Consider the following 26,564-nt stretch of genomic DNA (forward strand, 5'->3'; position numbering starts at 1 on the left):
ACTTGTCTTTTTGAACTTTAAAATTTCAAATCTGAAAAACGACCTTCACAAAATTGCTCATATCTCCGCAACCGTTTGTGCTAGAGACTTGCAATAACTTTTATTTGAAAGCTTAGAATCTTAGCTTTGAATCGCACCTAGGACCGCATTCCTACCCCTTATAGTTTTACCGCAATCGCGGAACACGCATCCGTGAATTTTGCCGCGATTTGCAAATTTCTTCACATGTAAAAACTGCTGCTGCTTGCCTTCCATTGCCAGAAATTCGTTTAACCTGCTAACTATCCCTGCATCATTGCTAGTGTGAGCCTGGACTAATATTAACTAGATACCAATCACCCTGAACCTCTGAAAGGGAATTAAAAAGCGTTTCCAGCATATTTCTCATTCATTGCCAGCACATATCAAAGCAATTTGGGCCTGTGATTTCAAAACTCCTATCTGTTTTCTGTTGTCTAAGCTTGCTGGATTGAACTGATTACATTGATTGCATTTCTGAGAACTGTGTGTTTTCCTTCCATTTCCTTGCCTTGCATCAAGGGGGGAGGGGATTGCCAGAGAAAAGTGATTACATTGTTTGGTTGAAATCATATTGAGTATTTTCTATACTGCATTTCATTCATTCAACCTTGCATCCATTTGAACTCTATAAAGCATTTTGTACCACCTTCTTCTTTTGTTCCTATTTACCAGTGTGCTACCTTATCCATTCATGTCAACTCCTTATTGATTATAAGAAGTGTGCTAGTGCCAGATTCTCCGTTGTTGATCTTTATCATATCAGATTAAGTGTGCTATTCAATTATTAATTTATTATAAAGTGGGATATATATACCTATTGTTTAAATTATCAAATAAACCTTTTAAACTTGCAAAACAGAACTACTTCTTGGCTCAGTGGGGTCAGGGGGATTCCAAGAGAGGGGTGTTATATCGGGGTAGTCATCCAGAACGCATGAACTGGACCTAAAGATATATCAATAAGGGTTTTCATTCAGTATTATAGACTAGGCGTTGACTTAGCTGTAGTGTTGAATTGAATCCCCTTACAAATTGGGGGCTCGAGCCGAGACGTTGGGTTAGATTTACCACTTGTGCAGCTTAATACAGTGTGCTAACTGACGGGATACATACATCCGGTCGGATCACCACGCTGCATTACGCTGTGAAGCATTCCTCAAAAGGGACACTCCAAGAAAAGTTCTGTTCTGCAAAAATAAAATACAAACTTCTGTAAGTCAGGACAGAGACCAATCTCTAGAATGACGACCTTAGTAGACATGAAAATAGCCAGAGAGCACCTCTTGCATAAGCTATTTGTGAGAGGTGAATGGACCGAACAGGGCCAGGATGTGTGGTTGCAGGCCATCACACAACAGGTCACTGAAACAGGGTCAGATATATATAGAGATCAGGGTCCCTTACATGTGGCCCTGAGTGAACTATATATGGCTCCTAAAGCCAAAGAGGAACACAATAAGATTGCCAGGATAGCAGCATACCTGTACCTATATATGGGAGACATGCAGGATAGATGTGCTGAAAGCCAAAATCTGGCAAATAGGCAACAGATGGTGTTAGAGAAGGTCCAATCTGACCTGGTCTCTTCTGAGCAGAGGCTGCAGAGGAGCCAGGAGTCAGATAATGACAGCAGACTGTACATCACTAAAATAAAGGAGGATATGGATGTGCTGCAAAAGGAAAAGGTAGAACAGGATACTAGATTTCTGGCCTTGCAGAAGGAGCACCAAGACAGTTTGAACTCCCTACTGCAGAGCCAGAAAAAGCTGGAGCAACAGATCAATTTCAACAGGGCATGTACAGAGCAGGTAGCCACCCTGCAAATCCAACTAGACAGAGAGAAAGAGGAGAGCAATAAACTGATCCTGAAAGACCTGGATACCCAGGCAGAGTTTGATCAGGAGCGCCGGAAAGCTGGTGCCTTCCAAAGGCAAAGGGACGACCTGGCGGCACAAATGCAGGCTCTTAGTCAGGAAAGAGACGCCATAGGCCAGGAAGTCTGCCACTTAAAAAAGGAAATTGAAGAAAATCACCTGGCCCTCCAGGGGCTGGGTGATCTCCAAAAAGAAAACCAGAACTTGGTAGAGCACACCAGAAGGGGGGAAGATGCTCTAGCAAGAAAGGAGCAGGCCAATAGGGACATTGCCCAGGAGGTAAACCTCCTGCAGCAAAGACTGGCCCAGTTCTCCAGGACCAACCAGGAAGCACAGAGGGAGAATGAGGCCCTCTGTCAACACAATGATAGGCTCCAGCAACAGGTAGCGATGCAGGAGAAACTGATAGAGTCGAGTAAGGCCTTAACAGAGGAACTGAAGGCACAAATGCAGGCTCTTGCATTGCAACAGGGAGCAGGGGCGGATAGAGATGAGGTCCGCTGGGAAAGAGAGACTCCTGACCATAACCGCAGGAGCCCTAACCCCAGGGGCCTTCATCTCCCCCAGTCCCTGGACTCTGCCACCCCCATGTCCCCTGGCGCACATGAGCACAGGGCCACAGGGATGGCAGATTACTATCCAGCTAAGAGTATGGGGCTCATAGGCCTGTACCACTCAGGAATGGAGGGGTGGGCATCCGGGTATGGGCACCCAAGTACAGTACAGTTCAATGGGGAACCCCAGGAGAGTAGGCCCATTAAGGGCATCCTGAAAACCTCTGCCCAGTTAGGTCAGTGGAGGGGGTACCCATCAAATCCTGGCAGCAAGGAGGAATCTGAAGACTCCTCTGAACTGCGCAGGACACAGGAGACCAGGTCCCCACATTCTGCCAGCCATTCCCAGGCTCGCAGAATCCGGGAAAACCTGGAAGAACAGACGGGAACCTCTGGGAGCAGTGCCTCTGAGTCCGAGGAAGAATGGACAAGGGTTACCCGAACCAAAAAGGCCAATAAGGCAAAAAGGGCCTTGCTTAAGGACCCCTTAAAGCAGATTAAGGCGATCAGGAGCGTCATCACGCCTTACCATAAGAACGCTAAGTATTCTGTTTGGGAGCACTTAGAGTTGTTTGAACAAATGATGGAGACTTTCCATTTGAAGGACAGCCAAAGCTGTATTCAATATGTAAAGTGGACCTTCTCCCCGGAATACTCCAGTTTCTTTGCGGGGCTGGAGGACCAAAATCATTTAAGATGGTCCACCTATAAGGCGGCCATCCTGAAACATTTTTCTGTTCACAGAAATCCTCAAGAGGCTCGCAAGGCAGCCTACAATTTGCAATGTGGGGAGGATCAGGCCCCACAAGAATTTGTGCAGGAGTTAAAGCGTGCTTTTGCACAGACCACAAGAAGGGTGCGCACAGATAGTAGAGAGTTCATAAATACGTTTTTCCATGCCTTGCCCAAATACATCATGACCCAGCTTGTGAGGGATTTTCACGAGAAAAGATCCTTAGATTGGGTCATTGAACAGGCTACCCGGATCTATGAGGTGCAGAAACCGATAGATAGCAAAAGTAATGCCCAGAAAACCCCCAAAGCCAACAGCACCCCTGCTGCTGCCAAGGTGGCAGAGGTAAAGGTCACCCCCGTTTTGGATTTGGAGATGGGGGGGCCTAAAAACCTACCTGCACCTAATAATGCTAGGCCCAGAAGGTCTTCGGGCCAGTCACAGACAGGGAGCCAAGGAGGCAGCCCAACAAATGGGGTCCCTCGCTCTCCTGATTATGTAAGTCCCCGTTACAAGGGAAATCGACCCATCCTGGGTTATGTGTGGACTCCTCCAGCCCAAGGGGGGGGATCCAGCCAAGCACCTAACCCAGGGAACTTCCCTCCAAACTTCCCACAGGAGGGCAGAAATTTACCAAACCCTGGGCAGAACTTTTTCCCCAGATATCCTCCCGACTTTCAGCCCCAAAACCATCCATCCTTCTTTCCCCAATTCCCTGAGCCCAGACCACTGAATCCGGGAGAGGGGAGGCCAAGGGTGGAGGGGTACCCAAATCTTCCCAACCCGGGGTATTACCAGAGGAGGGACAGCTACCCTTCCCGGGATCAGCCCAGGGGAGAAAACAGGGCCCCGTATCAGCCTGAGCGGGTTTCCCAGTTAGAGCGCCAGGTTCAAAACATGGCGCGGGATATTGGTCATATACTGAGGGCTCAGCAGAACCCTCAGATGGGCGTGCCGGCGCAGAACGCACCCAACTCTGGACCTGGTGCTCCAGAACAATGACGGGGGCAGCACCCCGATAACTCACTGGTTCCCAGGGGGGAGGCACAAGGGGAAGGGGGGTGTAAAGCCTTGGAGGAAGCTTCCTTCCTCACTTGTAAACAGCCCCTGGAAACCCAGGAACCGGAAACAAAATCTCTTGCCCCTGAAAGTCTGCCTCCTAAGGAGCAGAGGGGGGGTAGGAGAAACAAAAGACCCAAACAGACTCAGTTTGAGGAGGAGGTACCGATCTTCCAATTTGAGGGAGAGGGATCCTCAGAGGATCCTGGGAAAAGGATCTTCTCCTTCAGAGAGGGGGGAACTCCTCCCAAAGAAAAATGGGTCCCTAGGGATGCAAATCCAGACTGGGGAGATGTGGAGACTGAGCTACCGCCGCCCACCATCTCATCCCAGAACCAACAGCAAGAAAATCCCCTGGTTCAAACCCATCCTGGGGACTGCCTCCAAAAAGGGGGGGGCGGCCCAGAACCGGAACCAGGGGAACCCACAATGGCTCTGATCTCCAGTTGCCAACTTTTTCTTTCAGATTCCCAAGGCTCTCCACAGAATTCTGCCCAAAATTCTTTTCTCGCGATGTCCAAAACCAGAAAATTAGCCCACCAGTTGTCCAAAAATGTGCATTATCTGTGCCCCCTTGAGGAGAAGGAGGGAAGATATTATGCCCCGGTACAAGTACAGGGGCAGGGTACAATCTCGGCACTGGTGGACACTGGATCTCAAGCTACCCTTCTGTCCAGAAGGGCCTTTGACGAACTGAATGCAGGAAGGGGAGAGAATTACCAAATTCCTCTCACCTCTCTTCCTGGACAACTGCAGAACTTTGACGGGAAGGAAATTCCCGTTGAGGGGACTGCAGACTTGGACATTAAGATCGGGCGACACAAGTTGAAACACCCGGTCATAGTTGTGACCCCAGAGGGCACCCCTTGTTTACTAGGGAATGACCTCCTGAGAAGGTTGTCACCCCTAATAGATTGTGTAAACAAGGTCCTCTGGACCCAGACTAGCCGACCAATAAAATTAAAACAGAGTGTCAACCATGTTAGTTTAAACGGCACCTGCCACATGGTTGAACAAAAACCTGACCAAGTAGAATTTCACTTCCAGAATAGCCAAATTCCAGACGTGACAGTAATAGCAGTAGGACAACAGACTGGTGATGGAGGGTCCTCTCTATTTCTGAAAATCAACCTTCCTTCCAGTCTAAAGTGGTATTCCACGCTGGAAGGAAACACTCTGAAATTCTATACTAATCCACAATCTGAAACTCCCACTCCTATAGTCCAGAAAGATGTGAAATCAGCTCAAAGCCTGGCTGATATTCAGCAAATTGGAGAGCAGTTGTTCATCCCTGTTCAGTTAAATGATGGGAAGGACTCTGTTCTCGCTCGAGTGTGTGTGAACAACGGTAAGAGCTTCATCAGCGAAGCCATGTTTCGCCAACTCCCAAAAGATCCAGCCATTCCCACCTTCAAACTGATAGACAAATGGGAAATGGACCTGGAAGCACCTAATTCCAAACATCTCCTGCCAAGCAGGTGTATGCTCAAAATCTCCATTGGCAACAAGAGCATAGTCCACAATTGTTGGGTCGTGCGAGACGTCCCTGCCGCCTTTTACTTAGGCAGTGACATTCTCAATCGCTTTGCCATTAGTTTGGACCTAATAAACTTCAAAGCTTGGTCCCGATTAGCGGATCATCCCATGAGCTTTGATGATCCAGAAAAAGCATTTAGGTCAGCTCAATTGCTACCTTATGCAGTTGAAATTCAGGTTAAAGAGGAAGTCACCATCCCAGAAAGGACCCGACAATTCTCCCTGGAAGTGAAAGTTAAAAGGGGACAAGAGTTGAAAAACCCTGATGCTTACATACATCTAAATGCTTCTCTCCAACAGCAAGGGTTGGGGGTAAACCCAACACCATTAGTCAACATAGAACATGACACCATTCCAATAGAGGTGGATAACAGCGACTTAAAGAGTATTACTCTAGCCGCAGGCACCATTATTGGAATGGCGGTTGATGACCGACATTTTTCCATCGACTTAGTAAATGAACTGTTAGGACCAATCCCCAAGGACTGTTTTGACAGTGACAGTGAGGACAATACAACACCAGACAGGATTTTTACCCGGCATGGGGGGAACTTCCTGGTGTACACTTCCTGCCCCTATGGTAAGGAAGATGTGACTTGTGACTTCAGGAGGGATGAGGTGATTTTCCAGGTGCATGAGGGCTGCCTTTCCCACCTGAAGCCTCCGGTCCAAATCAGCACCCTGACCAGGGACTTCTCCACCCAGCTGGAGGAGGCCGCGGAGATAGCCAAACCAGAAGTCTTTCCAGGCTTCAGGCAGATGGTGGAAGAGAGAGTCAATCTAGCTGATGCCTGTGTGACTCTGGAACAAAAGCAAAAGTTGAAACAAGTTTTCTTGGATTTCCAAGATCTCTTTGCGGTAGACTCATATGACTGTGGTCGCACTGACATCCATACAACAACAATCCCCACGGACCCTGGCATGACTCCTGTGTTTGTGAAGCAATATCGATTGCCTCTCGCATCAATGGAGTCCCTTACTGAAATAATTAAGAACCTTGAGTCCCGGGGAATAATCCGTCCAGTCCACAGCACCTTCAATAATCCGGTGCTGGGAATATTGAAGCCAAACGGCCAGTGGAGACTCTGCGCCGACCTCAGGGAGCTCAACAAACGGGTCCATACTTCCCGATGGCCTCTGCCCTACATTGACCAAGGGCTGGCCCAGATCCAGGGGTCACAGGTTTTCACTGCAATAGACCTGACCAATGGATACTGGACTGTGCCTGTCAGTAGGGAGGACCAATACAAGCTGGCTTTTACCTTTGGGGGCCAGCAGTACACATGGACCCGGACTCCCTTCGGATACCTCAACTCCGGCAATGAATTCAACATTTTCCTACATAAGGCCATGCCCGACCTGGGTGCGAGGGGTAACCTGGCTTATGTAGATGATGTCCTCATCAAAAGTTCATCTGTGGAGGAACACATAGCGGAGATCCGTTATGTTCTGACACAGTTGAGGGCCGCCGGAGCAAAACTTTCCTTTCAGAAAGCACAGTGGTGTAGAACCCGTGTTAATTTCTTGGGACATGAGATTACTCCTCAGGGCCTCTGTCCCCAGGAAAAGAAAGTGGAAGCACTTCAGAAACTGAAAGACCCCACAACTCTGCGGGAACTAAGGAGCCTCCTTGGACTGACTAATTACAGCAGAAAGTTCATTGAGGGCTACGCAGAGATCACCAGACCCCTGATTCATCTCCTAAAGGGGGGGGTCAAGTGGGAATGGGGTCCAGAACAAGCCGAGGCAGTAAGACAACTCAAAAGAAGCCTCTCACAAGCGCCTTGCCTAGCTTACCCTGTCAGAAACAAGGAGTTCTTCCTGGAGACGGGGTTCTCTAATACGTGCTTGACGGCAGTATTATACCAAAAGCATGACAAGGTCAATAAAGTAATCTCATATGCGAGCAAAACTTTATCCTCTGTGGAGGAGAAATTCAACGATTGTGAGAAGGCACTCCTGGCGACGGTGTGGGCATTGAAGAATTACCGCCCGTTTATCCAGGGGGAACACATCATAGTGGAGACTCCACACCAGCCTCTGCAATATCTCCAAAGTGATAGAATCCGGGCCGGAAATGTGAGTAATTCCCGAATTACTTCCTGGATTCTGTCAATGCAAGGCTTTCCTGTGGAGGTCAGATATGGCCAAAACAAGAAGAGTCCCCTCGCGCAAGGTCTGGCTGACTTGCATGATTGTGCCAGAGAAAACTGTCTCGAGGACGAAAGTCTAAAAATCAAGGACAACATGGAGGCATACCTTAATTCCCCACACAAAGTCTTTGAAGAAGACAAGTGTGAGGGAATGCCCACTGTCTATGTGGATGGATGCTCTTACCATGTTGACAACAACGGGGAGAAAGAACTGGTGGCTGGCGTAGGGAATGCATGGGGGAATGAGTCCCCAGAACCCTCCGCTGGATACAAAATTGGTCCCCGAAGTAGTCAGGTGGCAGAATTGATGGCTGTGCATCAGGCCATCCTCACTGCTGTCCAGCATCAACTCCACGAACTGGTCATAATCACAGATTCGGATTATGTACGGAACGGGTTCGTGGAGCACCTGGTTAATTGGAAAACCAGAGGCATGTTATGTGCTAACAACAAACCCTTGAAACATGGGAAGTTGATCCAAAACATTGATGATCTGGTCACATCGAATGGGATGACCATCTACTGGAAAAAGATTAAGGGTCATTCCAAAGTAGAGGGACCAGACAAAACTGGAAATGACTTAGCTGATCAGCTGGCCAAAACCGGGGCCATCCAAGGGGATCTAATTGAGATTGAGTCCCTATTGGGGGAAATCCAGGTCACTGCTATCACTAGGTCCCAGACAAATGCTCACAACGACCTTTCAATTGCACAATGGAGTAAGGAGACCCCTGATGCTTATTTGATTACTGCTCAGAAGGGGGATCCAATAATTGGTAAATTTTACCAACACCTTGAGGACCCGGAGAACTTTCCCCTGACGGATACCGATTACATTGGGAAAGAGGACCTAAGAGTGTTGATGAAATGTCCAAAAATGTTCCGGATCCAAGACGGTTTGCTGGTAAGGAAATCCAAAGCTGGCCACGATCAGTGGGTGGTTCCTACCTCATTCCGAAGCCTGATGTTAAGTCACGCCCATGATGCGGCCACTGCCGGTCACAGGGGGTTTCACACAACATTGGAAATCTTAAGAGAGGTTGCATACTGGCCACACATGGGCCAGGACCTCAACCAATATTTGAAGGGTTGTCTTGTGTGTGCACAATTTCAGCCGACATCCCTCACACACCGGGCGCCTTTACAAAAGCGGGGGATGACACTGCCATGGTCAGATTTACAAATCGACTTTGTAGGCCCTGTGATTCGCTCGGCTAGGGGGAATAAGTACATGTTGACTGTGACATGCTTGTTTACCAAGTGGGTGGAATGTCTCCCAGCCCCAAATTGCAAGGCAGAAACTGCAGCTGCCTTGATGATTAACCACATCTTTTCCCGTTTTGGTCTACCTCAAAGGATTGAGTCAGACAGAGGTAGCCACTTCACCAGTGAAGTAATGACAAAGATGTGGGAGATACTGGGGGTCAAGAGAAAGCTGCATATTGCTTATAGACCAGCTTCTTCTGGGGCAGTAGAGAGATATAACCGGACAATTGTGAGCATATTAAAGAAGTTTGTGGCAGATTCTGGGCCAAGTTGGGATATCCGATTACCTCTGGTCCTAATGGCCATCAGATCTACCCCTTCATCTGCAACCAAAATGTCACCATTTGAGTTGATGACTGGGCGCAAGATGGTGCTTCCTCAGCATTTGCTCTACAGGACCCAAGAGCAGACACTGATAAATGCCTCCACTACTCATGAGTATGTAGAGAATTTAAGGAAACACCTCCAACATGCTTTTGCTTATGCTCAGCGGAATCTAGAAAGATCAGCTGATAGCATGAAGACCCACTATGACCTGAAAACTTCCAGGAAGGAATATCAGGTGGGGGACCGGGTCTATCTATACAACTTCCAAAGGAACCAGGCCAAGCAGCGCAAATTTTTGCCTACATGGAAAGGACCATTTGAGATCATCGACAAAATCTCCCCTGTGGCCTACAAGATCCGCATCCCCAAAGGCGGTTCGGCAGCGGGGGAAGACAAGTGGGTCCACATAAACCAGTTGAAATGTTGCCATCCCAGGCACACTCTGCAACAACTGGAGGAATCCTCTGGAATCCTAGCGGGTACTGTCTCAGACTAATTCAGTTCCAACCATAAAACATACCACATCTAGTCTCTAAAATATTGTGATTTGCATGAAACTGTCTCTTAGTTATACTGTTTTCTTTATCAAAATAAGAATGTAATGTTTCGTCATGATGAAATGCACATGCTGTCCCACCATCTCAACAGTGGTGGAAAAAAAAAAAAAAAAAAAAAATCGTCTATGAGTAGATATTGCCGCTCTTCCTTTGTCGTCCTAGGAGAAAGAAAACCTTGAGACGGGCCAAGGAGGACGATCCGGAGACCGGGAACGAAGATCCAATGGGCCCAGTGGACCGCCCAATATTCCCATCAGGACTGGCGAGGAGAACCGATCGATCAGTACCGGATGGAGAAGAAGATGCTGAACTGTGCCATCTACAGAAGAGGAAGAAGATTATGCGGACAGACCGGTGCGTGGGTCAAAACCCATGGGCACGCGACTCCCCATCGACTCAAATTCAAAGTGCAGTCGCGTGGGGGGGGCTTGTTGGGTGTCCTGACCCACGTTTAAGCTATCATGCTGCAACATTTGGTGCTGTGGGCTTAGAAAATTCAAGATGGCGGAAAACCCACATGTGCGCTGAAATCCAGGAAAGCTGCGCAGTTTGTGCGCACACTAAAATGGTTGCCTCACTTGCCACCCACCAGTGCGAGAATGAAAGGCCGGGTTGCCATGAGGGAAATGGGTTGCCAAAGGAAAAACAGTAGCGCCGGTTAGCTTCAAAGCGCTTTAAAACCACCATTGGACTACCCGCACAGTAGTCTGAAACCATTGGGAGTGGCAATGCTGATTGCCAAAAGCAAACCCATAACTGTTGGGAATTCATTTTCTTAAATCCCAAAAATGGGTGCAGTACCAGTACTCACCACTATCCAAAAGCCGGCAGTTTAAAACCACCCTGTGTTTCTCTGAAGGCAAGCCAAAGTGCCTATTTCAAACATTGCAATATGTGCAAAATATTCACTGAACACCAGCAGACATTTGGTAGAATGGAGTTTTGTGTGCCTACAAAATCTGGGAAATGAAGAGCCCAGAAAAATGCTTATAACAAGACTGGCTGCGCTGTGGATTTCAGCAGTTTAAGTTGCATTGGACTGAAAGACACTACAAATCTAAATGTTCAAATTGACTGAGTGACCTACTTTTGAGTGTCACATAGGTTGAAATTGTTTAAATGTCATAGTTTTGCACTTAGAATCAGCCTTCTAGCTGCATGTGTAAAATTGCAAGTTAATTTAAAAAGCAACAAATAACATGACAGTAGCTGAAAGTCTGGCTTAAGGAACTGAATTCTGCCTGGCAACTACCCCCATCAGGAGTGAAATTTGAGTCACCACTGTGTTCCCAGGCCAACCTTCCTTTTGCTGCCCACACTAAGGATATGCCATCTATCTGATAATTGAATTATCTGTGCTCTGCAAGAGAGTGAACAAAGCCCTCTTCACTCAGGCAAAGGTTTTTATTACCGCAGTCGTAAATTGTAGCTTCCTCTTGGCAGGAGCTGGGAGGAGCACTGCCTGTGAGAGCAAGCTGGCTTGGCAGAAACTGGAAAGACTGGTTTCTATACCATGTGACCTGGGAAACCACACCCCTTTGGAGCCAGAACATAACTTTAAAAAGATGAATAACTCATAGAGCGGACATGTGAAAATTTTATAAATGATACCATAATTCTTGTGATTTTTCTGCCCACATTTTAAGAGGTTTTTCGACCCGGTGGCATGTTCAGGGGGGTTTTAGCGGAAAAATGGATATTACTCTAAATGTATGCATGTTAAAAATCTGAAACTTCATCAGTTAATGTCCCTACTCCCTGCACACATGTATGTAAAGTTGGGTCAATGTCAGAAATTGCAAAATCAGTTAAAAAGTGAAATATGTGCCATTTCTGAATGCAAGCTCCCAGGAAGAGCAGAGTTTGAACAGGGGATACCTCCTGTAATGCATGATGGGTGCATATGGTTTTAAAACAATATGTACCTCTGCAAATATGTATTTGTTTCAAATCTAGATTTGTGTGTAAGTTGACAGGAGGAGTGGACTTTCTGCAGGCTGTAAAAGGACATCACTCTGACTCACAGTTCATTCCCCAATCAAATGATAAATGGAAGTTTGACCAATTAGAAGCTGAGAGAGAGGTAGGGTCAGTGATGCTAGAACACACCCACATTCTAAACACATAAAAGCAGACAGACAGGACAGATAGGGACTTTCCAAATCCATCTGCAGCGGGACGCTCTGCCGGAAAAATCCATACTTACCTCCATCAACCTCCAGAAAGCCAAACTAGAGACTTCAATCTATCCAGAACTAAGAGAACCAGAGAGAAAGCAGTGCTGTACCCAGAGAGACCCAGACCAGCAGAGAGAGCTGACCCAGATCACTGTGAAGTGCAGAGGCCAGACCAGACCAGACCAGAGTCCAGTCTAAAACCCTGACCAGATCCGTGATGAGGCCCATTTCACTCAAGAATATAGTGTGAGTACCTAGAAAACTGTGCAGAACCAATCTCCTAGTTAAAATAATATAATTCAATCTATTTAATCTAAGTAGAACTGTCTCCTAACTGTCACCTGTCACTTGTAAAGCTGTCACCTGTGATTTGCTAGTTGCAAGCTGCACTTGTCTTTTTGAACTTTAAAATTTCAAATCTGAAAAACGACCTTCACAAAATTGCTCATACCTCCGCAACCGTTTGTGCTAGAGACTTGCAATAACTTTTATTTGAAAGCTTAGAATCTTAGCTTTGAATCGCACCTAGAACCGCATTCCTACTCCTTATAGTTTTACCGCAATCGCGGAACACGCATCCGCGAATTTTGCCGCGATTTGCAAATTTCTACACATGTAAAAACTGCTGCTGCTTGCCTTCCATTGCCAGAAATTCGTTTAACCTGCTAACTATCCCTGCATCATTGCTAGTGTGAGCCTGGACTAATATTAACTAGATACCAATCACCCTGAACCTCTGAAAGGGAATTAAAAAGCGTTTCCAGCATATTTCTCATTCATTGCCAGCACATATCAAAGCAATTTGGGCCTGTGATTTCAAAACTCCTATCTGTTTTCTGTTGTCTAAGCTTGCTGGATTGAACTGATTACATTGATTGCATTTCTGAGAACTGTGTGTTTTCCTTCCATTTCCTTGCCTTGCATCAAGGGGGGAGGGGATTGCCAGAGAAAAGTGATTACATTGTTTGGTTGAAATCATATTGAGTATTTTCTATACTGCATTTCATTCATTCAACCTTGCATCCATTTGAACTCTATAAAGCATTTTGTACCACCTTCTTCTTTTGTTCCTATTTACCAGTGTGCTACCTTATCCATTCATGTCAACTCCTTATTGATTATAAGAAGTGTGCTAGTGCCAGATTCTCCGTTGTTGATCTTTATCATATCAGATTAAGTGTGCTATTCAATTATTAATTTATTATAAAGTGGGATATATATACCTATTGTTTAAATTATCAAATAAACCTTTTAAACTTGCAAAACAGAACTACTTCTTGGCTCAGTGGGGTCAGGGGGATTCCAAGAGAGGGGTGTTATATCGGGGTAAGTCATCCAGAACGCATGAACTGGACCTAAAGATATATCAATAAGGGTTTTCATTCAGTATTATAGACTAGGCGTTGACTTAGCTGTAGTGTTGAATTGAATCCCCTTACAACTACACTGGGAAACCTCTACAGGAGGTCGGCTTCACCATCATGTGGCCTTTGCTGGACACTGCCAGTCCCTCTATGACTCAAGAAATATGGTATCCATAGATTTCACAGAATCCAATTTCACCTAATCAAAAATCTTTGAATTGGTTAGGTAAGTAGGTACAATTTAAAACATAGATGGGGAGTGGGGTAAGGGGATAGGATAAGGTAGGGAGAAGTGAGATCTCCCCCCCCCATAATAAAAAAAAATGTGAAGAAAAAAATATTTGAAGATTTCTCCTTTTGGAGAAGTGGATTCGGTGAAATCACAGACATCCAGAAATAATAGCGGCAAGGCATAGCCATTCTACTATCATTTACACTTAACTCTGATGGACACAATCCTACCTCCTGCGCAACCCATTGCCGCTTCCATGTGGGCTATGATGACCATACGTTAAAATAGCAAAAGCAATAAAGCGCAACCCCGGCAAACAAACGTGCAGCTTCACCTGCATATCATTAAGCCACTTATTCCCTAAGGTACTTTTTAAAGCCCAAGGCCATGCGGCCTGTGATGCCAGCGCTACTTATCGCTGCTACTAATATATCACAGAACACCCTGAATTGAGTGCTTAAATAATAGGGTGTTCGTGTACCTCAACTCAACTGCACCATTTCTATCAACCTGAAAAAGATGACAAAGCCCTGCTTGTATTTGCCCTGTGGCCTTCAGCTTTCACACAGATCTCTGCAGCAAGGGTTTAACCCTCCAAGCTAACTTGCACCTCGAGATTTTCAGTTATGACAATCTATACACAACAATGCTACAGCACAGGCTGTTGGACCTTGAAACATCAGTGCATGGCGTCAGGCTGCAGGCGCCCAGCCGGTCTAGGCCTAAAGGCAACGCAGAACCATTAAAAGGTGTTCCTCAAAATCAACCGGTTAAACTATTGGCAAGACATCCATTTAAAGAACACTTTTCCCCAGAGTGATAAGGAACTGTACTAATAGATAAAACCCTGCCCCTGTGCCAATATTACTTGTGTTTTATGTCACTCTAAACTTTGCAAAGTTTGTCTTTCCTCTTGTGTAACTGTGTGAAGTTGCTGATTTTGAAAGTACGCACAGAATCGCGATTTTTCCACACAGCTGATAGCAGGGCCATCTTCAGCACTTTTGGGGCCCTGGGCACCGACATCTTTGGTGCCCCCCTCCACCAAACCAAAGAAATGAAGGGATCAAGAATACTGGACGTCCCCCCCCCGCAGACCCCACACCCGTCACGCTCACAACCTATAGGTTGATATGCTGTCTCGCAGCATAATAAGCACGTTTACTCCCTTTAAGTCCCCTTGCCCTCTTCATTCTTGCTCTAATCAGAATTATAAACAAGTAGCATTTGAAGACCGACATTAGCAGTCTACAAAGGCGCTACTGTTCTAGTAGATACAGGATACTTTTTTTATCAATAACATCCAGGAAGGTAGATGTAGTATTAATGCAGGACCGTATGTAAAAGGTACATGTAACCCATAATATACAGAGAACTCACATTACCTGCCTCACAAACTACAAAAGTGCTCACGCATGGATATAGATCACCAATTGGAAGGAAGGAGAACGCTACACATACCATAGCATAGATAGTGGAGGCAGATTAGAAGCTACCAGGAAGGTGTCTTTATCCAGACAGACTGAGATTAGAAGTGGGATATGGTTTTCAAATAATGTTGCCATTAGATATCAAAGGAACAAATGCCTGTGGTGTGCGATATGAATATGCTCACTATTAACACAGTGAAACCATGAATAAGGCTTTTATGAAGATCACAGCATGAGAAGGAAATCACTCGGAAGGGCTGACAATTTTGAAAGATTTAGAGACTGGCAATATTAGAGGTTCGGCAATACAAGATTAAATAAGATGCCCAGGATCACCCATTGGTTAAGGGGTGACGGGGTGAAGCTGGGCCAATCTCATTTTATAAAAAAACAGACTTGGAAAGTACACAAATCACATTATCAAACATGACCATTTTTAAAGAAAATATTATAGAAGTGTGTTTTGCAAAATGGGAATGATTCTAGCTTCATTCTCTCCATCATCAAGGGAAGTATATCAGGACCAGCATACCAATCGATGTGATTTAACAAATTTAATCTGGGTTTGTCTTTTGTATTTTAAAGCTTTAAATACTTCCAAAACAATGGCTTGTGACATTTTCATTTATAAACGTGCATAAAAACCTTTTGACTTTTACCAAAAAGCAAACCGTTTTTTGTGTCAAACAAGCAGACCTTAAAATATGCTTGCCTGAGGCCTGCAACATATGGTCCGCTCTCTTCTGTCTACCAACCCTTCAACCCAAATGGCCTACATTATGTGATATGATACACAAGTGTTTCAAGGCGCGATGCAGCAAGGGACGGGCAACAGAGGGAAGACAGAGACAACGATTCTACTAGGCCAGGTGTCATTCAGATCATGCAAATGCATGGGAAGGGGGAAAGAGAAAATTGCGGGGGGAAGCGGGAGGAGAAGTGCAGTACATGGGATGAATAGAATAAATAAAAGAAGTAAAAAATACGGGCAGCTGGTGGCATGTGCCAGAGTAAGTGCTGGGAGGGGGACTGTAGGTATACAGAAAACAGTCCCCAAGTGCGGGGGTTGCCAGGGAGGCAGTGCAGGTGTGCAACTAGCGGGGGAGACGACCTGGGCCTGAGATCAGAGGGTGGCCAGGTAACCAGTGCAGTTTCAATTTCAGCCCGGAATTCTGCAGGGGAGAGGAGGAGAGAAAGCAGAATCAAAGAGGAAAGTTTTGAGGTGCTTCCCGAACCGGAGATGGTTCTCCTCAAGTTTCAGGGAGGCAGGGAGGCAGTTCCAGAGGGAGGCCCCAGCCGAAGAAAGAGATCTACCACCAACTCGTTGCTTGGAGAAGCGACTGACCCTGAGGGAGTTGGAGGCGGATGAGCGAAGAGCTCGGGAAGGAAGATATTTAGGAAGAGAGAGTTGAAGGTATTGAGGCCCCATGCCCCAGAAGGCCTTGTGGACAATGCAGAGGGTTTTTAACTAAATTCTCGCAGCCACTGGGAACCAGTGCAGAGATTTCAGCCCTGGAAAGATATGATCCCTGGGCTTGAGGGCAAGGACAAGTCTCGCAGTCCTGCACTGGATTAGTTGCAGAGGGCGGAGAGTAGAAGCAGGCAGATTTAGAAAGAGGCTGTTCCAATAGTCCAGCCTAGAGAGAACCAGAGCTCTAGAGACAGTGAGCTTCTGGGCGAAGGAGAGGAAATCAAAGAAAGATCAAGTAATGGGCTAAACGATACCAGCAGCATGCAAGAAGGCAAACCTCACAGAAGACATCACAGTAATGTAAAACATATTAGATGATTTGACCAGGATCACTGTATCGTCTTCTGGCAAAGCCAGGATACAAACATGAACGCTGTTGTTCCACAGTTTTCAATTTGGATACTTATTCACCTCTTGGAGTAACAGTTTAGTCCATTGTTGGAGGCGATTGCCTAAACACCCCATCCGAACAAACCAATTTCTAGACCTTCACAATACGGATGATATGTTTGTTTTTATAGCAACCCCTATCTGGTAAAGGTACATTGCTGATAATAGCAGATGTTGTTCTGCAAAACCAAGTACATATGCAGGCAGGTTTATAAACCTCAGACATAGGAAAGGCTCAGCCAGCCTTGCTGGAATGTGATATTCTAATTTTGCATATGAACACATATCTCTGCAATGGGTGCTTCACACTCTGAACTAACTTCTGAACCATTGTGGCACTCAATTTATCAATATGCATTTCACCATTGCCTATTGCACATGATCAACATAATTCCCACAAGAAGGAAAGAATACTACCGAGTTGTGCCATAAGGAACACACAAACTATGTATAGCACAGTGAACACAGAAAGCAATACATGATGAATTGATCAAGGCAGAATGCACTTGCCAAAACAGAAAGGTAATGGGTTTAGAGCATCAATAGTACTACCCCATAGGATATCCTGACATGTGCTATTTAAGATTGGTGAACATTGGAATCGTACTTCTTCAGATCAGCTAGCCTTGTGGGGCCCCCTCAAAGGTGGGGGCCCTGGACAAGTGCCCCTTTTGCCCTCCCATAAAAACATCTCTGGCTAATAGTGCCCTGTTTTGCCCACACCATTCACTTAATGGATGATTATTTCTTGTAAATTCTCTTTGCGGCCAATCCTCATCCTCATCATTTGCACGTGCACAAACTTCAAAAGAATACAGCTATTCTGACAAGCATACCCCCATTTCTGAACGTTGTTACTTGCTGATGTACATCTGGTAGAAAATAGAACATCTATAACTAAATAGCAAACTTTGTTATGGGCTCTTGAACATTTATCACATAACAAAGCACGATACAGGGCCTGATTTAAAACCAGAAAATCCCATTGAAAAAGGCTTTGTAAATCAGGCCCATTCATCCAGTCACGAGGATGTAGCCAAGGATCACGCCTAGGGAATTAACAAGAGAAAATAACAGGAAGTGGAAGCAGTGTCCTCTTTAGCCTGATGCTTGCAGTTCATGGCATGCCAGTCTTTACCCTCCTATTTTTGCACTTATGGGCCAGATTACAGGAACTGTTTACTGATACAAGTTAAAATGTGCATGATATTAGCGCTAGGGCGCAGTTTGCCCTAGTACAAAAACATATGGGCTGTATTAGAAAACCTTAGCACCATGACAAGTGCAATTTTACATGCCATTAACACTAGGGGAAGGTTTGCCTGTCGCAGTTTATTACGTGGTCACACTCAACTCAGGGAGTTCCTTTCCCCCCCAAACAAGGTGGAGCACCACAAAGCACTATCAGTTTGTTAAGGTTCCCTTTGGTAAAGCCTCCAACCCGTTGCGCACCCAACCCCAACAGATACCCGGTACCACAATGAACTAGGAACGAGGCCTTTGTGTAGTAAGAATATAGATTTATTGATTTATTGAAAACAAATTTGACAGACTAACATCAGCCACCAATGCTGTGGCAAAACAAGAACAAAAAGGACTTCCGTAATGACACCAACACAGAGATAATACTGATATATGCAGTCAAAATTTCCACAGCTTTCTTTTCAAATCACCCTCACCAATACAGGAAAAGAACACTTCAAAACACACAGTGATTGCTGATTTGGTTATAATACTGTTTTTCTCCCCGCAACCCCCACCCTCCAAACATAAATTAGACTTGACCTTTCTGAATTGAAGGCAGGTGGCAGAGAGTGGGAACACAATGGGGAAATCGTTTTGAGTTCTGATTAAAATGCACCCTTTGGAAAAAATGGATTCAAGGGGAAAAGTCATTTTTTCACTTATTACCACAGATGCAAAATGAGTGAAAGAAAAGCAATGGGAAGATTGGTTTTGCCACACCTAAAAAAGAACAGGCAGGGCTCTGTGGTTTGGGTCAGAGCACCATGAGAACAAAGGGGCAATTTCGTTTTTCCCACCACACATGCAAAGGAAATACAAGACTTCACACTTCTGATGTAAAATGAAATGGATCAATTGGGAATTTCGTTTTTTGTACCCTGCACTCTCACTTGGAAACAGGGTTTTGGGATTAATTCTTTTGGAAAATCCTTAGGTCTATACCGGCTCAAAACACACTTGGAAGAGGATGTTAGTTTTGAATGCTAACAAAACGCATCCCATGATTTCTATAAGGGAGTTAATTGTTTTACTTTAATTAAATATGCTTAGGATCTACACAGACAAACACAATATTTTGCTATGGGGAAATAACTGTAACAAAACTTGAAAAATACAGGGCCTGTACAATCTGTGGCTTTGGGGATAGTTTTACTTACAGGAGAGAGAGGCCTTGTAATGGGCATCAGGGAACAGCAGGGCACCTCTGGGACGGCAATGGTGTCAGTCAAGGATAGTCCGCTCTGGCTCCTCCAAGGGGTCCCAGTCAGCTTCTATGTCTCCTAGTCCCTATCTCCAATGCAAGATTTGGGGCCTTTCTGATTGGGTGTTTCTCGCAAGAGTTCAGCAGCAGGTTACCTCCCGGAATAAGTGGAAAAAGCCCAGTTCTGATGCAAACTGGTTTACTTATTGGGCAAATGATATCACAAACTTGTCATGATTGCTGCAAAAGGATTGGTTGGTTTTCTGTACCCACCTCCCACCGGTGTGCTAATGGGACAAGGAGATGAGGGGTGTGAGTTAGGAAAGCTATGGGAGGAGAAAGCTTTGTCATCCCACACTGACATGTGGGCTTGGCATGTTCAAACTCTGAAAATCCATCAACATGGCAAGTACCCTAATTTTTCAAATCTTTTCATGTATGGGTATATTTTTAAAACTACATTTTAAGGCAATTTAAATGATGCTAATCTGAACTCAGCATGCCCTTCCTATGCAGAGATACAGTTTTTCTTTGTTTACTCAGGAGCTGTATCAGTGAAAAATATGCCAATTCATAGTTATCATGGTAATTTTGTCCTTTGCCCTCACACCAACTTTCAAATCTCTCGGAATCAAGGGAAGGCTCAAATTAAATTTTAATTAATAATTTCTGTTATGTTTATCACACAAACATTTTTTGCCATGGTTCGTAGGGAGTTGCTGTCACCTTCAATAAAAGTCTGGATTGACCATTGTGGCATATACCCTCACTTTTTATGCAATAATATGTATTTTTCCATTAACTAAACTCCAGCCTTTCCTTTCTTCCCTTAAGTTTCATTTCCCCTTAAACATCTGATTAGCCAGAGGCTGGCTCATATTTATATTCGCCTGTCCCTTCTTGGCCTTGTAATGGTCCTGGCTGCAACTCTAATGTACATTTTATGGGAGTTGTGACCTCAAGGTCACTTCTGCTGAAAGAACAGACATGGCTTTATCTATTTTCACTGTGGTATACATCTAGGCAGTGTATTTCTTCATATTATTTCAAGCAATGGACCTAATTGATGGTTGACAACCAGACATCCCTCTCCAGGACCAGCAGAGGAAATGTCTTGGAGGTTAAGTTTCATTTTCAGGAGAAACAACTCTGAATTTTGGCTCTGTTGCATTTTTTCCTCTAATAGTTTCAAATCTCTCTGTGCTTGATCCAAAAGCGTGGACTGGTTTTGCACAGAGGCTACACTATCCTGGTATCTTTCTTCCATGATCCTCATATGGAAGTACATATATGCTGGAGCTGAGTCATTTTAATTTGCTCTATACGTCTGTGTCATACAAAAGTCTGTCATGGCTTGATCTAACAGCCCATTATCCAGCCGCATATCAACATTTGCACAGATAATCTCCTGCATCATTCTAGCTTGCCACGTCATGCTCCTGTTCTACCCATTCACCTTTAATAAACAATTTGGTTAGAATGTGCTTCCTGGCCATATTGATTTCTATGGTACTCATTCTGAAATGTGTTCTGCACCTACCATGCTCTCTATGCAAGGGCAAAGTCTCAACCCTGTTCCTGCTTAGTTTGTACTCACAATGGCAACTCAAATCAACACTGTTTTATCTACACACCGCCCTGAAACCCAGAGTACAGGTCTAAATGGCACCTTCACAATGTAACACAACTTTCCATCCAATGCAATGAAATTACACCCAAATGAATATTTTACATATACTGCACTGTCACAAGTGGAAACTCTATACCAATCTGGGACGAGCCCCCAGTTTTGTCATGGTTTATTACGTGCTCACACTCAACTCAGGGTGTTCCTTTCCCCCCAATGAATGTGGTGCTGAATAATTCACTATTTTTAAGGTTCCCTTTGGTAAGGCCTCCAACCTATCTCGCACCCAACCCCAACAAATACCCGGTGTCACAATGGACTAGGAAACAGGCCGGCATGTAGCAAGATTATAGATTTATTAATGTATTTAAACCACATTTGAGAAATAGACTAACTTCAGCCACCAATTCTGTGGCAACACAAGAACAAAAATGACCTCTGTAATAGCAACACCAACACAGAGATAATGTTGATATATGCAGTCACAATTTCCCCCAGCTTTCTTTTCAAATCCGTCACCAATGCAGAAAAAGAACACTTCAAAATACACAGCAATTGCTGATTTGGTTATACTACTTTTCTCACAGCAACTCCCACCCTCCAAACATCAATTAGACTTGGCCCCTCAAAATTGAAGGCCAGTGGCAGAGAGTGGGAACACAATGGGAAAATCGTTTTGGGGTATGATAAAATGCACTTTTTAGAAAAAGGGATTCAAGGGGCAAAATTGTTTTTTACTTATTACCACAAATGCAATATGAGGGAAAGAAAAGCAATGGTATCATTTGTTTTGTCACACCTAAAAAGAACAGGCAGGGCTTTGCGGTCTGGGTTAGAGCACAATGGGAACAAATGGGCAATTTAGTTTTGCACCCTGCGCATTAACTTGGAGACAGAGTTTTGGGATTAATTCATTGAGCAAATAATTATGTCTATACCGGCTCAAAACAAACTGGGAAGAGCTTGTTAGTTTCAAATGCCAACAAAACAAATCCTGTGATTTCTATAGGGGAATTAATTCATTTACTTTAATTAAATATGCTAAGGATCTACACAGACAAACAGAATATTTTGCTATGTGGAAATAACTAGAACAATACATGAAAAATGCAGGGCCTACAAAATCTATGGCTTTGGAGATAGTTTTACTTATAGGAGAGGCCTTGTAATGGACATTAGGGAACAGCGGGGCACCTCTGGGACAGCAAGGGTGTCAGTCAAGGATACTCCCCTCTGGCTCCTCCAAAGGGGTCCCACTCACTTTCTATGTCTCCTGGTCCCTGTCGTCAATGCAATATTTGGGGCCTCTCTGCTTGGATGTTTCTAGCAAGAGTTCAGCAACAGGTTACCTCGTGGAATAAGTGGAAAAAGCCCAGTTCTAATACAAACTGGTTTACTTATATGGTACATGACATCACAACCTGTCATGAATCCCGCGAAAGGGATTGGTTAGTTTTCTGTACCCACCTCCCACCTGTGTGCTAATAGGACAAAGAGATGAGCGGTGTGCGTTAGGAAAGCTGTGGGAGGAGAATGCTTTGTCATCCAAAAATGTGGGCTCGGCCTGTTTAGCTAACATAATCTACCAAGATGGCAAGTACCCTGATTTTTCAAATCTTTACATGTATGAATATATTTTTAAGAACTACATTTTAAGGCTAATCAGATGATTCTAATCTGAAGTCGGAATGCCCGTCCTATGCAGGTTTCTTTGTTTACTCAGGAGCTGTATCAGTGAAAAATATGCCACTTCATAGTTCCTATGTTAATTTTACTCTCCACCCTCACACCAACGTTCAAATCTCTCGGAATCAAGGGAAGGCCCAAATCAAATTTTCATTAATAACTTTAGTTGTGTTTTTCACACAAAAATTGTTTTAGTGTGGTTCAAAGAGGGTTAGTGTCACCTTTAAAAAAAGTCTGGAATGACTGTTGTGGCATATATGCTGCCCTTTTAATGCAATAATATGTATTTTTCCATTAACTATACTCATGCCTTTCCTTTGTTCTCTTAAGTTGCATTTCCCCTTAAGCATCTGATCAGCCACAAGCTGGCTCTTGTTTATCTTCGCCTACTCTGATGTACATTTTATGGGAGTTGTGACCTCATGGTCACTTCTGCCGAAAGAACAAGCATGGCCTTATCTGTTTCCAGTGTGGTTTAAATCTAGGCAGTATATTTCTTTCTATATTTTTAAGCAATGGCCCTGATTGGTGGCTGACAACCAGACCTCCCTCTCCAGGATCAGCAGAGGAAAGGTCTTGGAGGTTAAGTTTCATCTTTAGGAGAAATGATCGGCTGGATATAAAATTCTGCAAACAATGGCTTCTAGACTCACACACAATACATTTTACATGACATTTTATAAGTGACCTAAGGCTTATTTCCATGTGGAATGTACTTCTTTAATCTCACAGTTGCAAAATACATGAATATCACTTCTGGATTGTCCATATGTATAGGGCAGTTATATGATAAAACCATGTTCAAACTGTGAGAGTCTAGTGGGCACTTCTCTTAGCATGCTGTCATTTGGAAGAGGAAAAAGCAAGTTATTTTATTTCTTATAATTGCAATGAGCTCGGTTTCACTTGAGATGACTGGAGCACAATCTGGTATTTCATTGTAGATAACATAAACACTGTTATCTATTTCTTTAAGAAAAAGGGCAGCTCTCCATGGATTCAGTAAAACAGCATTGTCAGCTACATGTCTTTCTTTTTCTTGCTGAACTGTATTGCGCATATCTTTGCACTTTTGAGATTCAAGCCTGCTATCTTTCTGTTGAGATTTAGGCCTGTGTTTGGTTCAATAGGCCCCATGTCTAATATAATAATTTCTGTGCTGGCCTTATACTTCAATGGAACTTCCCAAATCGCTCTAGGCTCTTTATTTCTGGCATTCTGGGGCTCTATTTCACCCCACATCCTCCTCTCTTATTAACATAGTCAGAGGATTTCTGCCTGGTAAGCCATTGCTGGAAGGATGGAGTTTACTCTACTAATTTGCTTGTCGCGTAGAAGTATCTTCCAGATTTCTGTCATTCTTTTGCTAGTTGCTTTGCTTTGTTTCAAGTAGTTACTGACATCAACATATTCTGGAGGTTGTTTTTGCGGTTTTGCAGAAAGCCAGTATGAACAATTCCTCCAACCTTTTTTATTGCTTTCTCTAGTGCAGCTTCTTGATAGCCCCTTCTTTTTGATCTTTTAATTATGCTTATGCATTGTACTTCAAAATCAGATGGCTCCGAAACGATCCTCTTAAGTTTTAAAAAGTTGGTTGTAAGGTTATCTATGCACTGTTTTGGGTGAATACATCCTTAAAGCATTGAAACATTTTTTGTTCCTGTTAATACATTTCTGATATAGCACTGTCTCAAATGCATTGTTTGCCCCTCTGAGTTTCACATCCATGTAGTGTATCCAACGTTCTATTCTCTCTGTTGTGAATTCAATCACAACAGAATGTGATCAAACATTCAAACATGTTTTGAATTGTGATATTCAAAAACTGGGTTAACACTTCATTTGTGGCATTCCTACTAAGGGCCTATATCACACAGCATTTCCAATGGTGTTTTGCCATTATAAAACACTTCTGTGAATTAGTCCCTCACTCCTCATAATGCACCTACATTGGCAAAGCCATACCAGCATCAATAACACCTGCACATTTGTTTTTTCAGGGTATTTAAGTAGGCATGTGCCTTATTAGTACCCAGTGAGGGAGATGTGGCAGCCTCCCAGCCAATGGGGAGGCTCAGAACGTGGGCGTTATCAGATGGTAATCCCACCGCCCTGTGCCTTCTCAGGGCTGGCAGCCGCCATATCCCCGCACCGGGGAATTAATCAAGTCTTTCCCCTCTCCCATCCACAGAATTCCCAGACCGCCCTCCCAGCCCTACGTACCTTCTTTTGTGTCAATTTTGGGACCAGACGCGCTGGGAACACTTCTGTCCCCAGCACGTCTGCTCACAATCTGCGACAGGTTGTTATGGAAAGGAGGAAGGGACTACATGTAGTCCCTTCCTCCTTTCCATGGCGTCCATTTTTTTCTATAACTTTTTCTTACTATTTTTTGAATGGCCGCCATGGAAAGGGAGAAGGGACTACTTGTAGTCCCTTCTCCCTTTCCATCGTGGCTATTTTGTTTGCTTACTTTTTTTCAAATTATTTTCATTGGCCGGCATGGAAAGGGAAACAGACTTCGTTTTCTCTTCCCAGACGGGCATTTTATTGACATTTTTTTCTGTTCCGAAACGCTGCAGTATTTCAGAACAGAATAAAAATGCTTTTAGTACTCCCGTATTACGGGCCACTTCGCTCGGGTCTGCAACTATATGCCCTGCCCCGGGGCATTACCTGAAGTGGTAATGCCACCCTGCTCGAGGCTTATTGCTTAATTAGCTTGAGAAATTGTGCTTTTGAAGTGATTTTCTTTCCACAAATAACAGTAACAAAAAAAGAGTTCTGATAACTTATAGGCATAAGACCAAGGAAGTGGACACGGAGAAATACTACTGCAAAACTTTGCTGAAATTATTTTGCGCAGACCAATTACTTCCAGGTCATGCAAGCATTGAAAAAGACAACAGTTTTGGCCTTTATATAGGCATGGGATACACATTTTCCAGGCACTGCCACAATGGTACTAATTGACCAGAAGATGCCTATTTAATGCCGATCCCATAGCCAAAATGAAATGTATGGATCTGACAATGCTTGCTCCTAATAGCACTTCACTGCAAGGGGAATATGCACACATACTACTTATGAATCAATTGGCTGGAGGCAGACTTTATTAAGAAAGCTTGATTACATCAGGCACTGGTTCAGCTGGTTTATATCTGAAATTAAGAAGTTAATGAATGACTTAATTAATATGAATCCCCACCATGGTGGTCTCAAAGCACGTACCCTTCCAGAAGGATTATTGAAAGCCCAGAACTAGGCTCAAATAGATCCCAGGGGTATGTGATTTAAGTGCAGGGGTCCAGGTAGTGGATGGGAATGTCATAGGGACTGGTATTGCCATGGGCAGCCAATATGTGGTTAAATAACTAAACAACACTCACAGGCTGTGTGTCCCTCCTCACATCTCTCCTACCTTCACTTCCCATGGAAAATCTTTTGATTTATATGCAGAGCTTTCCGAGACGCCTAAAACCAGATTCCAGACAAGTGCAATATACCATTCGGTACTAGCACTAGCACTAGTGCAAACCTTGCCCTGGCGCAAAGATGCATTGGAAATATAGTTATTTTGCCCAAGGGCATGTGGGGTGAAATACAGCCCCTGAATACCAGAAATAAAGAGGCCAGAGTTATTCATAAAGTCCCATTAAAG

This window comes from Ambystoma mexicanum, chromosome 5q (assembly GCF_040938575.1).
Source record: "Ambystoma mexicanum isolate Mex_15411 chromosome 5q, UKY_AmexF1_1, whole genome shotgun sequence".
In the NCBI taxonomy this organism is placed as follows: domain Eukaryota; kingdom Metazoa; phylum Chordata; class Amphibia; order Caudata; family Ambystomatidae; genus Ambystoma; species Ambystoma mexicanum.